Below are 15,292 nucleotides of genomic sequence, written 5' to 3' on the forward strand. Positions count from 1 at the left end.
GGCTTTCTGCCCCCGGACTCCACTTCTACAACCTAGACCCATTTTATGCACCCATGCCAATAGCTACAGGTTTCAGCTTATGTTCAATATTTCCATTACACTACTTGCAGCAGTGGCTGTTGAGATTTCTAGTGCTAATTATTACATATACACTGTATTGTACTGTACTGTTTTACCCTGTACTGTCATATTGTTTTGCCCTCTGTGGAGCTGCAGACCAATTGTGGCGCCCTATAAATAAAGTTTATTAATAAAAATAATACTGTTAAAGCCAGACTCACTAACTTACTTCAAGGTACTTGTTCAGTTCTAGAGCTTACAGTTGATTCAGGCAACAGATAGGGCTTCCTGTTAGGATATCATTTGGTGGTCATCAAATAATATCCATACAGAAAGGGTTTGAATTATGATTTTAAAGATGAATTAGCTCATATGGTTCTCCCTCAGGCCTAGAGGGATTTATGGACCGAAGCATAGCTATAGATTCATGGCTAACCAAGCGACATAAGGAGAAATGTACAATAAAACATTAAAATCTTAGTGAATCACAGATTTTCTTCTCCAAACCAGACACTTCTTATTTAGAAGCCATTGTAAGTGTGCTAGGACTATTGGCTCTTCAGGAGCGGCAATTCCACAGAGAAACTCTTCCAGTCCGACCCACATCTTGGCTGAATATCCATCAATAAATAACATGAAGAGGGTGGGGAGGGGTCAAACTATTATTTGCCTTCTCATGTGTCTACTCTGCTTGCTTAACTATTTAGAATACAGTTAAAGATACTTTAATGTCTACAATTGCATTAATTGATTCATGTTCCATGGGAAGCTATATTTATAGAGGGTTAGCTCAAAGTTATTTAGTCTTGGTGAATAATATGAAGATTAATATATCCCTTGAAACAATTGATGGGTTCCAATTATATCAAACCCAGTTAGTCAAGAAACTCAGCCAATAATAATCCAGACAATACAATATCATTGTGAAACAATCATATTGGACATTATTCATTCTCCAAAGTTTCCAGTTGTTCTTGGTATGCTATTGTTAATTAAACATAACTCCACAATTAACAGTAAGAGCCAAATACTTGGTTTTGCTGATAAAACCTGTGTGGAAAATTAAGTCTATAATATTTGTATCTACTCTTGAAAGTATAACAGAGATTTGTTTTTGGGTGTCAAGATTATAAAGATGTTTTTGATAAAAGGCAGCTCTTTCTTCAAACAGAATTTGAGTGTCCAGCTATTATTTTTCCTGGTGCTGAAACTCTGTTTGTGTGAATTTAATAATTAGTTGAACTTGAATTACTGACCTTGAAAGAACACTTTAAAGATACTTTAGGCAGGGCTTTATTCGTCCGTCCAAAAAGATGGATGCTTAAGGCCTTGTGTATATTATAGATCTCTCAATGTAGTAACTATTAGAAACCGATATCCACTGCTACTTATTTCCAAATTAATGTTTCATGGAGCCTAAATACTTAAATTTGATTTTAGAGGAGCATATAATTTGTATTTTTAGAAAATTGCCATTTTCAGTATTTAGTATTGCCTTTTGAATTAGGTAAGCACCAGCCACCTTTCAACATTTTGTAAATTATGTATTCATAAATCTTGAATATCAATTTGTTGTAATTTACTTGGATGACATTCTTATCTATTCTTGGAATCCAGAACAACATTGAAAACATGTAGACAGAGTTTTTGATTTGGATTCATGGATTATACGATGAGTAGGAGAAGTGTAATTTTGAAATGGATAGTATTGAATTTTTGAGTTTTATATAATAGAGATGGATATTGCAGAGATGAAAGCAATTCAAAGTTGACAGAGTCTAGAGATGTAAAAGCATTTCAGCAATTTATTGAATTCTCAAACTATTACAGATGCTTATAAGGGGTTTTCCAAAATACAATATTTCAATCTGTAATAGTTTTAACTTGTAAGTATCAGTTATGCATGTGGCCAGAATCACAAGTAAATGCTTCTATCAGCATAAAGATGCTTTTCAATCCCCTTCGGTGTTGTGCCATCCTGATCCTCAGTTACTACAGTATTTTTCATAGAAGTGGATTCTTCCAACTCTGTGGTTGGCACTGTCTCCAAAACAAGGTGTAAACTGTTTCATCCTTGTGCATATTTTAACAAGGGACTGACTGCAGCCAAGCAGAATTATTTAATTGGAGACCAATAATTGTTTGCTCTTGTCCTGACCCTTAAAGAAAGGATACATTTACTGTAGGGTATGGTTCAGCCAGTAACCATCTTCACCAACCACCACAACTTCAAATATAAATTATCCAAACACTTGACTACTAGAAAAGCCAGATGAGCTTTGTTTTTACTGAATTTAAAATTTGTATACCAGGTTCTAAGAACACCAAGGCAGATACATTGTCTAAAGAAGACAATGAAGGTAGCAATCATCATTCTTAAACATATTACATATTTTACCTGGGAGTAGAATTGTTAGCTCAGCATTCTCACGAAATGTATTGCTGTCGCTACTCGCCGCATTAGGAAGCCTATAAAAAACAAAGCTTATATTAAAAGGGACTCAGGCCTTGAAGAGGGTTGTCTAAGAATGCTGTATATTTCCTTTGCTCATTTGCAAAAAGTTGTTCTACAGCAATTTCATGACTTGCTAATGCTGGGCACCCTGTCATAGACCAGACTCAAATCTTGGTGGGTATACCATATTGAGCACAAAGTTTCCCAAGAAAATTCAGCACTATGCAAAGTACTGCCATGTCTGCACTCCAAATAAAGGTTCCCACACTCCTGTGGCTTGCTTCAGGGTTTTCCAGTGCCTTCTGGTCCATGGAAGGATAACTCCGTTGTATGTCATAAACCGATCTCCCACTTTTTAAAGGAGACTGTTTCAATATTCATGAATAGATTTTCTAAATGGCGCATTTTATACCACTAACCAAGTTGAGTATAGTTCCTCAATCAGCTCATTTGTCCTTTAAAAATATCTACAGACATGGTTGTCAAAATTTCATAGCCTCAAACTGGGAGCTTTGTCAAGGCTATATAGCGGAACGCCGCATCGGTCTAGCGGCGCTCCATACCACTATGTCCTTATTGTAATAATTCTGTATTTCAGTGCTGTAATCCGAGATGTCCAGTGTATTATGACAAAGAGATATGTATAGCAGCGCGATATACTTGAGACTATTATCAGCATATTGGAAACTGTGATAGAAATGAAAATGTGCAGTATTATCACTGAGCACACTAACAGTTACTAATGCAATCACAAGGTGCAGTGCTGCTTTATGAAGGGAATTACCTCATACATGCACCTGAGCACATAAAGATTGGTGAACCAAGCTAAAATAAGTTAAAATAAACGTGTTAATCTGCATAATTTATTTCCCAGCAATACTTGTATTGACAACTATGAGAAGTCACATGGTCTATGATATACAAATATACGATATAGTCCTTTGTGGGAAAAGTATAAAGGGGTTGGGAATTATACAAAATCATCTCAATGGGATATTAAGAAAGAGTATGAATTAATAAAAATAAAAACCTGTTGCTGTGAGTGCAGCAGCAATAGAGTAGAATTACACAACATATATAGGCTGTGATATCCCTTGGTCAAAAATAGAAGTAATACACCTCATATTCGTACCAATAGATATAATGTATGAGGCGATAATGATTACAAGACCATATATTAGGAATAATTATCCTTCCCTTTTTCTCATTTAAAACAGTGGAATAATATCACTGATATGCTGTGATATGACATACCATACATACATTAACCATAGTACTCAGTGCATCATTTCTATGTGAGATTAATATGTAGGTGGTGATATTGTCTATATTGACATTGATAATAGGACATTTAGTGGATTAGGATCGTATGCAATTTTAAACACAATCATTCATACTACACACACTGAATTCTTTTTAAACATATTTTCGCTTTTTAGTCTCTTGATATTATGTATATATTCATTAAAAGTTATGTCTTATGTATTATTATTTGTCTATTGCACTACTATGGATATTTATTTTCTTTCTTCCTCTATCAGTATTTGATATAATATGTCCGTGGTAGCACCCCCATTTTTCCGAATTGAAAGATATTTGTGGGGTTCATTCTAACGAAATATTAGGGCATATATGGTGTCTGGTGCAACCGGAAATCTGTTTTGAAATTCAGTAATTTTTTTAGTCCAAATTGACGATTGGTGAACCCCATACCATGCGTGTTTTGTTTTTTACAAAATCATCGGCAAAACGCAGATTTCAGCAGATTGAATGTTAATGTATGGGCCCCTTTACTTCTTGTATAATAGCTACAATGCAGACACTTCAGAGACAAGCAGTCATACTCCCTCCCCTATCGTACTCCCTGTCCTGCTCCAGAGTTTTGATATTAATGCTGTGTTTTTATACACGTGTGCCTCCCCAGCCATTGACCTCACTGCACGTCACTAAAATATATTAATTTGGAAGGCGTATGTATGTTGGAATACTATTTCAATAGATATTTTACAAATACACATATGCTTCAAATGGGAATAATTACTTAAGTCTCAAAGCTCATTTGTACAAGTATAAACTGATCTGTCTCTGTTACTCCCTAAATGACCTATGCTTAGAGGAGAATGTTCTCTTATCTTAAGGGAACAGCTGTTAAACATGTATTACGCTGTTGTGTTTTTTTGTTTCTTGAGCATTTTACTTTTTTCTTGTATCCTGCTTGCCTGCCCTCTTTTCTTTTTCAGTAGTACTGCTTTTACAGATTATTATTTTAATATAATTTTCCAGTGTTTTGTGCTGCACTTCATATTATATTTTGCGTAATAACCAATGTGTTAGTGATTATTTAAAATTATACCAACAAATATAACAATTTTATCTCACATACCTTGCATATAAAAGTTGATTTGATTATTTACTTTCAAATGATTTACAAACTATATAGAAGGAAAACACAAGAGATGGTCATGTAAGTTGTATACATATTATATAATTAAAAACTTTTATACAGATGCAACATTTTAATAATTGAATTGTAACATCTGTTCTAATAAAAAAAAATGTATTCTTGAAACACATTAGTACTTTGCCGTACGTTCACGAACTGTAACAAACATCAATTTTTTGCAAAATCTAGCCAAGACATTTAAAAAATTAGTAGTCAAACTTTTGTTCACAAAATAAAGGTCACAAATATTACATGAGCAGCTTAATACTGGCAGCCGTGTACATTTCAACTATCTGTTTTTATGTGTCATTGGGGTATATGTTGTTTGAGAGAATATTTGGATATGTTGGTGTGTTTATATCTCATGTACAACAAAGGTGTGCACAGCAATGGAATTTATTGTTGTGAGTTATATTTGGTTTAAATACATTCGCAGCACTAGCTTCTATATTGTACTGTATGTGGAATCGGTATGATATCCCGGCTGCCTCATACCCGGGACTCCGATTCTCGGCAGCGGCAGCCCGACAAAACAGCAGAGCCTGGCAGCGGAAGCCTGATAGCGCTGGAAATCCTGATCGTGGTATGGTAAGTATCAACTAATCCCCCTAACCCTCCTTAGCGGTGCCAAACCCTAACCTCCCTTCCTGTGCCTAACCCTAACCCCCCCTTACCCGCTGCCTAAACCTAAGTCCCCCGGGGGGGTGCCTAACCCTAACCTCCCCCTGGGGGACCCTAACCCTCCCTCTCCCTAGCCTAACCCTCCCAGGGGGGTGCCTAAGTCCCCACCGGGTGCCCTAAACCTAACCCTCCCCCCCCCTGCGGCTGTCCACTCGCGCCGGTCTTCCGTTGTCGGGGAAATGACAGGCGGCTAGATATAGATGCCGGTCAATTACCCCAGCCCTGTATGTTGGGCACTATCATCTAATAACCTCTAGGTGTCACTTGTCTTGTTTCTAGGGAGCATAAAGTCCCTGACATCTGAAGACCATAGGGCAGAGGTTCCCACACATGGCCCTCAAGACCCCCTTAAGATGTCCACACATTTAAAGATTATCTGTCCAACTAGCCAACTAGTTGATTGGTTGGAATGAAAATCTGATAACGTATGGGAGTAAATGAGGATCAGCAATTTGCCAGAAAACATATGAAAATGGTCGTTCAGACAAGTTTGTTAAATGTTTGATCTAAACAATTTGTTCAAACAACAGTTTTTGTCCATTTTCCGGTGTTTGGGAGCAAATTGCAGATTGTCATTTGCTTTCATACCTTACCAGATTTTCATTCCAATCAATCAACTAGTTGGCTGGTTGGACAGATAATCTTTATGGTGCATACACACGGTCAGATTTTTCTTCAGACCTGAACGATAACGATTTAAAAAATCGTTCAATCGTTCATATCTGAAGGAAAAACTGAAATATAAGTCATGCCTGGATGATGAACGATGCGCGTTCCCGATTGTGAGATAACGATATCTGACATCTGATGTGTTTGCAGTCAGACTTGGACGATTCCATTCATTTTAATGCAGTCAAAAATCGTTCAAACCTTTGGTAAAATTGTTCATCTGACAAATTTGACCGTGTGTATGCTCCATTAGCTGTGTGGCAGTCCAAGTTTAAGGATATTTCTGCTTGACCACAGGTGTCTTAAGTAGTACCTCAGTCAATTTGATTTAACCACCTGTGTTCAAACTTGGATAGCTTTAAAAAAATGAATTGGGTGGGGTGTTTTGAGGGCTGCGTTTGGAAATAGGGGCTTATTCACACCACAAGTTTGGACATTTGTGGCAAATGAGAAGAGGCTTAATTATTTGAAATAAAATAGCTTGAAGATTTCTGATGGTAATTTTACAGAGCTGTAAATGCTCTATACTTACGATGTTAAAAAAACAAATATGAATGCTTCTGAAAGCCAACGCTTGAGAGATCTTTGGTACAACAAAATATAATATGTTCTATTATTCAAGCCATTACAAGGCATCAAAATATTTTGGTGTGCAATAGCCCAGAGGTTCTTAAACTCCAAAATTACAGTCCAGGTTTTAAGGATATCCATGCTTGAGTCCACATGGTTATATCAGATTGACTGAGATACGAATTTCACCTGTGCCTAAGCATGGATATCCTTAAAACGTGGACTGTAATGGCAGAGAATGGGAACCTCTGCAAAAAGCCATAAATAAACCAAAATACGAATATAATGTCCTTAGTGTATAGAAGTAAAATCTAGGCAGCAATTCAGTTCTGTGCAAGGGCAACAATTTGCATTCTGGAACAGTACATCACAACCACCAACATGGCTGATTTTGCCTTGCACCCCATGGAGGTTGCACAGGAAAATCGGCAATGGGTTACCATTTATATATGGTAAGGTGCGCATCTGGACCCAAGATTAGGCAGTATTGGCTTGTCCCCTGTATATTTTAGTCTAATGATACAAAGCAAAGCTCATTTCAGTTTCATTTAATACAAACACATCGTATTTCTCCTTTACTGTTATTACTATTAGATAGTTCAGCTCCCAGCCAGGCCGCTTCCTTTCAATAGCTGGATGATTTGTGGAGGCTCAGGAATCGAGCAACAAAGTCTCCTTTGTAAAGTGAGCCAAAGAGACATAACATCACTTGTTATTACGCTCAGGGAATTCATTATATGCACTGCAGAACTTCTAAAATAAAACTTTGCTCAAACTATTTTATCCTTGCGTCCTACTGCTCCGGATTGTTTTTATTTATTTGCGTTCTGAAATAGCAGTCTGTGTATGCAAGTACTGTACCACATTTTGTAACACATGTAAATTTGGCCATTCATAAGTTACCGTTTGCATAGTCTGTCACCAGTTGCAGGAGACAGGGAATACAGGATGTTAATGTCACAAATACAGACTGATTGATTTATTTTTTTCTGCTATCAAAGTGGGACATTTATTTTATCAGTGAAACTATTCAAATAGTAAACACATTCTACAAATAGTACCATAGCTAATGCTCAACAATACAAAAAAAGAAAACCTTTAACACAGCAAAAGAACATGACAAATCATTCACATAATCCACTATTTGAAATCTATGTAGCTAACAATAGAGGACATAGGGGTTGATGTATCAAGCACTGAAAAAGGTGGAGAAGTTGCCTATAGCAGCCATTCAGCTTCTACCTATCATTTTATAGAGCGTATTTGATAAGTTCTACCCCAAAGCTGATTGGTTGCTACGGGCAACTTCACTGGTCCACTTCTCCACTGTTTTCACTGCTTGATACATCAACCCCATAATGTTCATGGGCACTCGCGTTTCTGAAATTTGTCTGGGCACCCCTTAGTACAGTAAATTAGTTTATATACACCATTAAATGTTTATATCAGGGGTCTTCAAACTTGGCCCTCCAGATGCTGTGGAACTACACATCCCAGCATGCACTGCACATAGTTTTAGCATGCTGTTATATCAAAAAGGTGGCAGTGCATGCTGGGATGTGTAGTTCCACAGCAGTTGGAGGGCCAAGTTTGAAGACCCCTGGTTTATATCATTTGATCCACTGAGTTCTGGTTAGAAGTTTGAGAGACCTCCAGTTTAGTATAATAATAATTGTATAGCAAAATTATATTGACTTATAGTATAGTCACTGTTATTCCCTGACATCTTCTGCAACATTCAGTAGACAAATTTCTGGAGAGGTTACCTCTTGTTAGGGGCGGAACTGGCCATAGACCTTATCGGAACTTTCCCAGTATTCCAAAGGCCTTGTAAGATAACTGATGTTTTTTTATTTTTTATAAATCCTATATTTATTCAATATTTTTTATAAACAAGTGAACAAAAATAACAAATAACTGACACTTTGTGCAAGATGCACACGGACGTACCCAACACCTGTTGGAGATGCTCCACAGCCATCAGCTCCCCACTCCACATCTGCTAGGAATGTTCTAAGCTCAGACCCTTATGGGACTGTAATAGAGCTCTCTGCTAAGATCCTTGGAGAGAATGTTCCCCTTAGTCACACATTTTTGCTCTTTCATTTGTAAATAATGCCAATCTCATGTTATAAAAAGTCCCTCTTGAAGCACCTAAACAATACTGCTGAGGTGGGTCACTGGAACGCCTTCTTTCCTTTGAATATTTCAGACTGGTTCTCTAAAATTGATTTTTATATGTATATGGATGACTTAATCTCATTTGCAGGTGATACAAACTATAGTGCCTTCTGAGACACTTGCTACCATTGGCTTGAGTTTAAAGATTTTGGGATTGATTCTGAGTTGCATGTCCAAATGTGGCTGAATGTATTGGGACTGCAAACAGAATGCTAATGCCACTATATGTACGTCCTAATGCGTACTCTTTAAGCTTGCATTCCCCTACTTGTTTCTGTGGGTTGGGTACGAGAAGCTGGTGGTGAAAATCCTGATGGCAGTATCCCAGCTGGGTTGGAATACTGACACTGGTCGGTAAGTACTGTATCCCAAACCCTAGCCCTACCCGTAAATCCCACCCTCCCGTCCCTCACGCAACCTAAACCTAACCTCTTCCCCCCCCCACAGCCTAACCCTCCCCCTAACCCCAAGTTACCAGCGCCGGGATTCTGATTGGTGTTGGGATTCTGGTGTCGGCATTCTGAGGGCAGCATCCCGACACCTGCTTTCATATGTGAGAGCAGCCGTCATCAACATTTGCACCTACCCCATGCTAGGTGCAAAAGAAATGTATAAATTTGACATCCATAGTGAGTAACTCTAGCTACACACATGGGCTTCGGAACGGGTGGGGCAAGGGGGCAGCTCACCCCCTCAAACATTCGAAAGGTGCGGCGGCTGGTCAGGGGCTGTGCTTTATAGCAGTAGGCTGCACGGACCCTGCAACGCACGGAGGAGAAGGTATAATGTGCGGTCTTTAAGTTAAAACAATGCATATAGCACCACCTGCGCATCCAGGTAAAAGAGAGGCAGGAGGGGAAGGGGAGTGCAGGGGCACTATTGCTTCAATAGTGTTGTCATATATACATTATTACTTGTATATAAACTCTAATCATGTATATGCAAACTATATACTAATGATCTATACATCTAATGATCAAGCCTATAACAGTATCACTAAGTATGTTCTACATGTAAGTTTTATTAGCAAGATTACTGTAAGATAGCATATCACACTAGAATTTAAATGTCACTAGAATGCTGCCTATTTTGTAATATTGTTACTAGAATGCTCTCTATATTGTAAAGTGGTTACTTCAATGCGGAGATGATTATACTGTATAGTGGTCACTAGAATGCTCTCAAAATTGAAAATTGGTTACTATTGCTCTGTATAAAGGTTAAAAGAATGCTCCATGTGTTGTATATAGGTTAATAGAATGCTACCTGTATTGAATATCAGTTACTATGATGCTCTGCATTGGATTGTGGTCACTAGGATGCTCTATTATTATATGTATATCTATCTCTATTGCTGGTCAAATTTGCCATGCAAAACAAGTATAATGCCTCCTCTGTTCTTCTTGAAGTTCATTTTACTTTGAGCATTCATGGGAATATTTTCAATTCGAACAAATAATGCATTGTTGATACAAGTGTTTAAAAGTGATCATGGTTATATTTAAAAGTATTTTTTTTTCATATTTGAAAGCAACTCTTGCCCACAAGATGTACAGATGTCTTTGGAAGGGTACAATTTGTTCTTGAAGGGTAAGGACAGGCCAACTATCATGGCTGGGGGATCCTGAAGCTTTTGTATTAGAAGTAAGCAGAGGCATTGTGATTTTTTTTTTCCAGCTGTTATCACTTTAGTGCTTACCCAGCGCACTCCGTATTACTGCATCAGGCTGCATTCCTGACATTACCAATGTGTGTGCCACCCACTTATATTGACTCTGCCTACTTGTGTTTGCTGCGCCTACTAGGGGAACCTGTTATTGCTGTCACTCCATTGCCTTCATTCACCACCAATGTGGTAAATATACAGTATATAATCATAATTAATAGTTGTCCTGCGTGGCATAATTCTCAGGTATCTCCATGAGTGTGAGAACTGTATAGTAGTTTTAAAGACTTATAATGGTCATAATGTAATCTACTGGAGAAGCGAAATTACCCGCACAGAGGTGTAAACTGTTTATCATGAATCCTTCCTTATTATGAGTATGTCTATGATGCAGACTGCAGAGAGTAGTCCAATAACTTCAATAAGGTGCACCCTGGAATAAAACCTGCAATGTAAACACAAAAAAAGAGAAAAAGTTATTCCTTAGTGGGGCACTCACGGATCAGGGCTGTACTGCCTGGCTTTTATATATAACATTCAGACTTGGAGCTGCATATTTAACCCATGATCTCCACTAGTCTGTTGGAATAGTATAAAGAAGAATAAATCACTTTTGTGTTTGTGATAGCTGTTTATACATTAACCCACAGTAGACCAGTGATATAATATCTTATTTAGCGACAGCGAGAACCCACTTCTGAATAATCATACTTCGTGATAATGTAGGGTGTTTTTAATATTTTCTAACCTTGTGTGATATAATAGCAGGGAAAAGGAGCTTTAGCTTCTATCACATGTCAAACTTACCGTATACATGGGATTCTGTAAAATTCCTTATTGATGCTATTGATCTATTAGAGTGGTGACTGTGTTATTAGGCAGATAACCACTGGTGATTACATTAGCTCTATTACTAATCATCAGAGACTTATAAATAGTACTCTGTTTTTGAGATAAGGCGATATAAAGATATATTGTTAATCACAAACGAGTAGAGCTGTTTTATCAAGATTTTATAAAGGCACCCTTGGGAGATGCATAGTTTTGTATCTTATCCATTTAAATGAATGAGAACTGTGGTATGTCCCTTATACTACAGACACCCATCTGACAAACTAATAATAAGACACTTGGATATATGATGAGTATACAGTCAAAGGAATAACAGTAAAATTAACAGTGGACACACAATTTTATTTGATGTATTTTCATTTCTTTATATTTCGCAAATTGTTATTTTAGATAGGAATTAATGAAAGTTATATTTTAACACATAAGAGTTGTCCCCGGCTTAATTGACAAATCAATTGCCATATTGTACAGTCCTGATCCGTGAGTGCCCCACTAAGGAATAACTTTTTCTCCCTTTTGATGTTCATAATGTATCAGGACAAATGATATACAGTACATATACAGCAATCATTTCATTGCCTTAATTTGGATAAAAGTCATCATTAAATTGAAATAAAGCCTGATGATAAACTTTCCATGGTACAGGGATGGACTGGGGCTCTTGATCAGCCCTGTCATCAATGCCCTTGATCAGCCCTGGCATGGCCTCACCTTATGGGGGCGTGGTTGAAGCTAACTGGGGTGTGTCGCAAGTCACAGGGGCCTAGCCTTGTGGCACCATGTCTTTAAGTATAATGGCCGAGCAGTGCGCCGGGAGGCAGAACAGCTTGGCCGAGTTTCAGACCAGGCTGGCCCATCAGGTTATCGACCCGTCTGGCATTTTCCAGCAGCGTCAGACAGGGGCGCCGAGAGGAGGGTGGGGACGGGTACAAAATACCTGGGCCCCCCCTCTTTCATAACAGGAGCCCAGCACACGCTGATGTGTGCTGGGCTGCCATGGGAGACTGCTCGCGGCTGCTATGAAGCAGCCACAGCAGTCTCCAATGCCTGTGGGGGGAAGCAATCAAGCTGATCGCGCCCCCCACTGGTTATGCGCTGGGCTGAGGGGGCTCAGAACGCCCCCCTCGCCAGAGCGCTGCAAAACTTTTTTTTTTCCTCGAAGAGGCATGGCCATGCCACCCGCGATTAGGCCATGTCTCCTTTACCCGGGCCCACCGTGGCTCTCGGTGGGCCTGGTGTCAGATGACCAGTCCAGCCCTGGGATAGTGCAAAGATTAGGACATTCCCAAAAAGGAGAAAACTCGTCAGTGAGGCTTTCAAGAGACTTGAGGCAACATTGAAGGTGCTGTAGGAATTTCTTGCAGGAACTGGTCACTCCATGCATGTGATAACAGTTTCAAATATTCTGCATATGTCTGTCATTTTGGGTGGCCAATACGGAAGATATTTCTTACATAAAAGAACATCCAAGCAAAAAAAAAAAAACACTCCAACCCATGTGCTAATATGTCTGTTCTGGTGAGATCAAGATTGACCTTTTTAGCCTTAATTCCTAAAGCCTTAATTCCACACAAGGACAACACAGCTTATCACACAAAGAACACCACACCTGCTGTGAAGCACGGGGTGCTAGCATAATTAATTGGGGCTGCATCTCTTAAGCTGTAAACAGGTGCTGTGTTCAGAAGAGAGGGCATATTTATTAGCTCTAAATATCAAGATATTTGGAGATAAAACCTGCTGGCCTCTGTCAGAAATCTAAAAATGAAGAGTAATTTCACCTTCCAACAAGATAATGATTGAAAGCACACATACAGGTCATCAAAGGAATGGTTTTAGAAAGGGAGATCAAAGTCCTGGAATAGACCTCAATTCAGTTGAAAACCTGTGCATAGGAGATTCCATTGTAATGTCATGGACCCTGACTGTTTTTGCAGTCCATTTGTGCATATTTAATAGAAACATATTCAAAAAGACTCACTGCTATAATAAAAGCAAACTATATTCATCAAAGCATTAGTTTTGGGGCCTGTTCTCTTATGCAACCAGGGGTATTGTAGTTTTTTTTTTCCCTATCAAATGTTTTTGAGACTCTACATCACAAAAACATGAACTTTCCATAATGGCGTGCAGACTATATCTCTTGCATAAGATGCCCGAAGTAAACTATTCACAAACTTAAGACAAGTTTGTCACTGTAATAATATCCTGTTTCTGTCAGCCTGTCAAAGATAACACTCCCCACTTTGATAAGAGGGAAAATAATAATTCTTGTAGATTTAGACCAGGCACGCAATTAAGTACAGTACCACTAAAATGTTAAAAATGATGGCTATTGTTTGTTTTTATAAATTGCTTTACAATAACTAGGCAACTTTGCAGTACTTCAAAACTATTGACTTGTATCATTTGTGTTCACAGTTTATCCCTATTTCCAAGGATAGTCCCAGGTCTTAAGGATTTTTCTATAGAAATGTCCCTGTTTTTCAACAGTGACTAAATATTACTTCAAAATTTAGCTTACATCATACTTGCCTACATTTGCACTCTCTTCTCCCAGAGAAGCCCAGAGGAAGGGTACACCTGACTGAAGGTGGGGACAGGGCCTGGCGCTATGTGACACTAGGCCCCAGCCTTTGCAGGAAATGTGCAAATTGTGGGTTTATCGAAAGGGGATGGGACCAATGTGACGTGATTGTCATATAAACAAGTCATATTGGCGAGGCCCTCCTTGTTTACCGTCGGTTCGTTGCAATATTCTCCCCATAGTGCCCACTTCGCTAGTTAAAGAGGACTGATTGCAAATTCCGGAGTATCCTGCAACTTTCGGGAGAGTAGACAAGTATGGCTTTATTTGTGATTCTTACTAACTGTTCCTTTTTGTAGAGTTATAAGTTAATAATTATTAATAATGTGCATGTACCATCTACAAAAAAAGTAAAGAATAAAATAGGTAAAGGACATCCTGATCGCAGAGTGTTTCCATAAAAAAGAACATTTTATACACTTAAATATATACTCAATTTAAATAGTGGGTGAAATGAAGCATGTCACAGATCACCAATGATGTTCACCCATAAGAATATTTAAACTGTTTTCCAGCAGGTCAGCTTTCCAAAACCGTCTGGAAATGATGTGGATGGACTATGATGGATGTTTTATTTGGCTCATAAATATAGTTAAAACGAGGGACAATATCAAATGTACTATCAGAACCAAGTTTTATGATGTTTACACTCTACAAAATTCAAATCTAATTCTGTTCAGCAAGAATTTGATGATGACGGTTGTAGTGAACCAAGATCCATTTTGACAGTAAATTATATTTCATGATAACATGCATCTGTTTTGCAGTGAAGTGCCTATGGAAATTATTTTCGGTGTTGGTAACAACAACCAGTTTATATCTCTACATCTGCTACTAATGATGTAAACTAATGTTTAAAATATTGTCTGTTGCAAAATATGTGAAACCTTGGATGTCCCTCCCCTAGGGAAGTAGTGTCTGGATGATGTAGCTCTTACTAAGCAATCTTTCAGTTTGTGTTACTTTTTTATTTTGTTCAAATTCAATGTTGGGTAGTAGTCATCAATACTGGGTGAGGTTTATGTCACTCATGCATTGAGACACAGCTTTTGGTGCCAACTACTTATGGAAGACATTATAAATCCATAAAATCAATTTACATTTTTTAAACACTACTTTGCAGTTTAC

This window comes from Taudactylus pleione, unplaced genomic scaffold, assembly GCF_031769625.1.
Source record: "Taudactylus pleione unplaced genomic scaffold, aTauple2 ptg000154l, whole genome shotgun sequence".
Taxonomy (NCBI): Eukaryota; Metazoa; Chordata; class Amphibia; order Anura; family Myobatrachidae; genus Taudactylus; species Taudactylus pleione.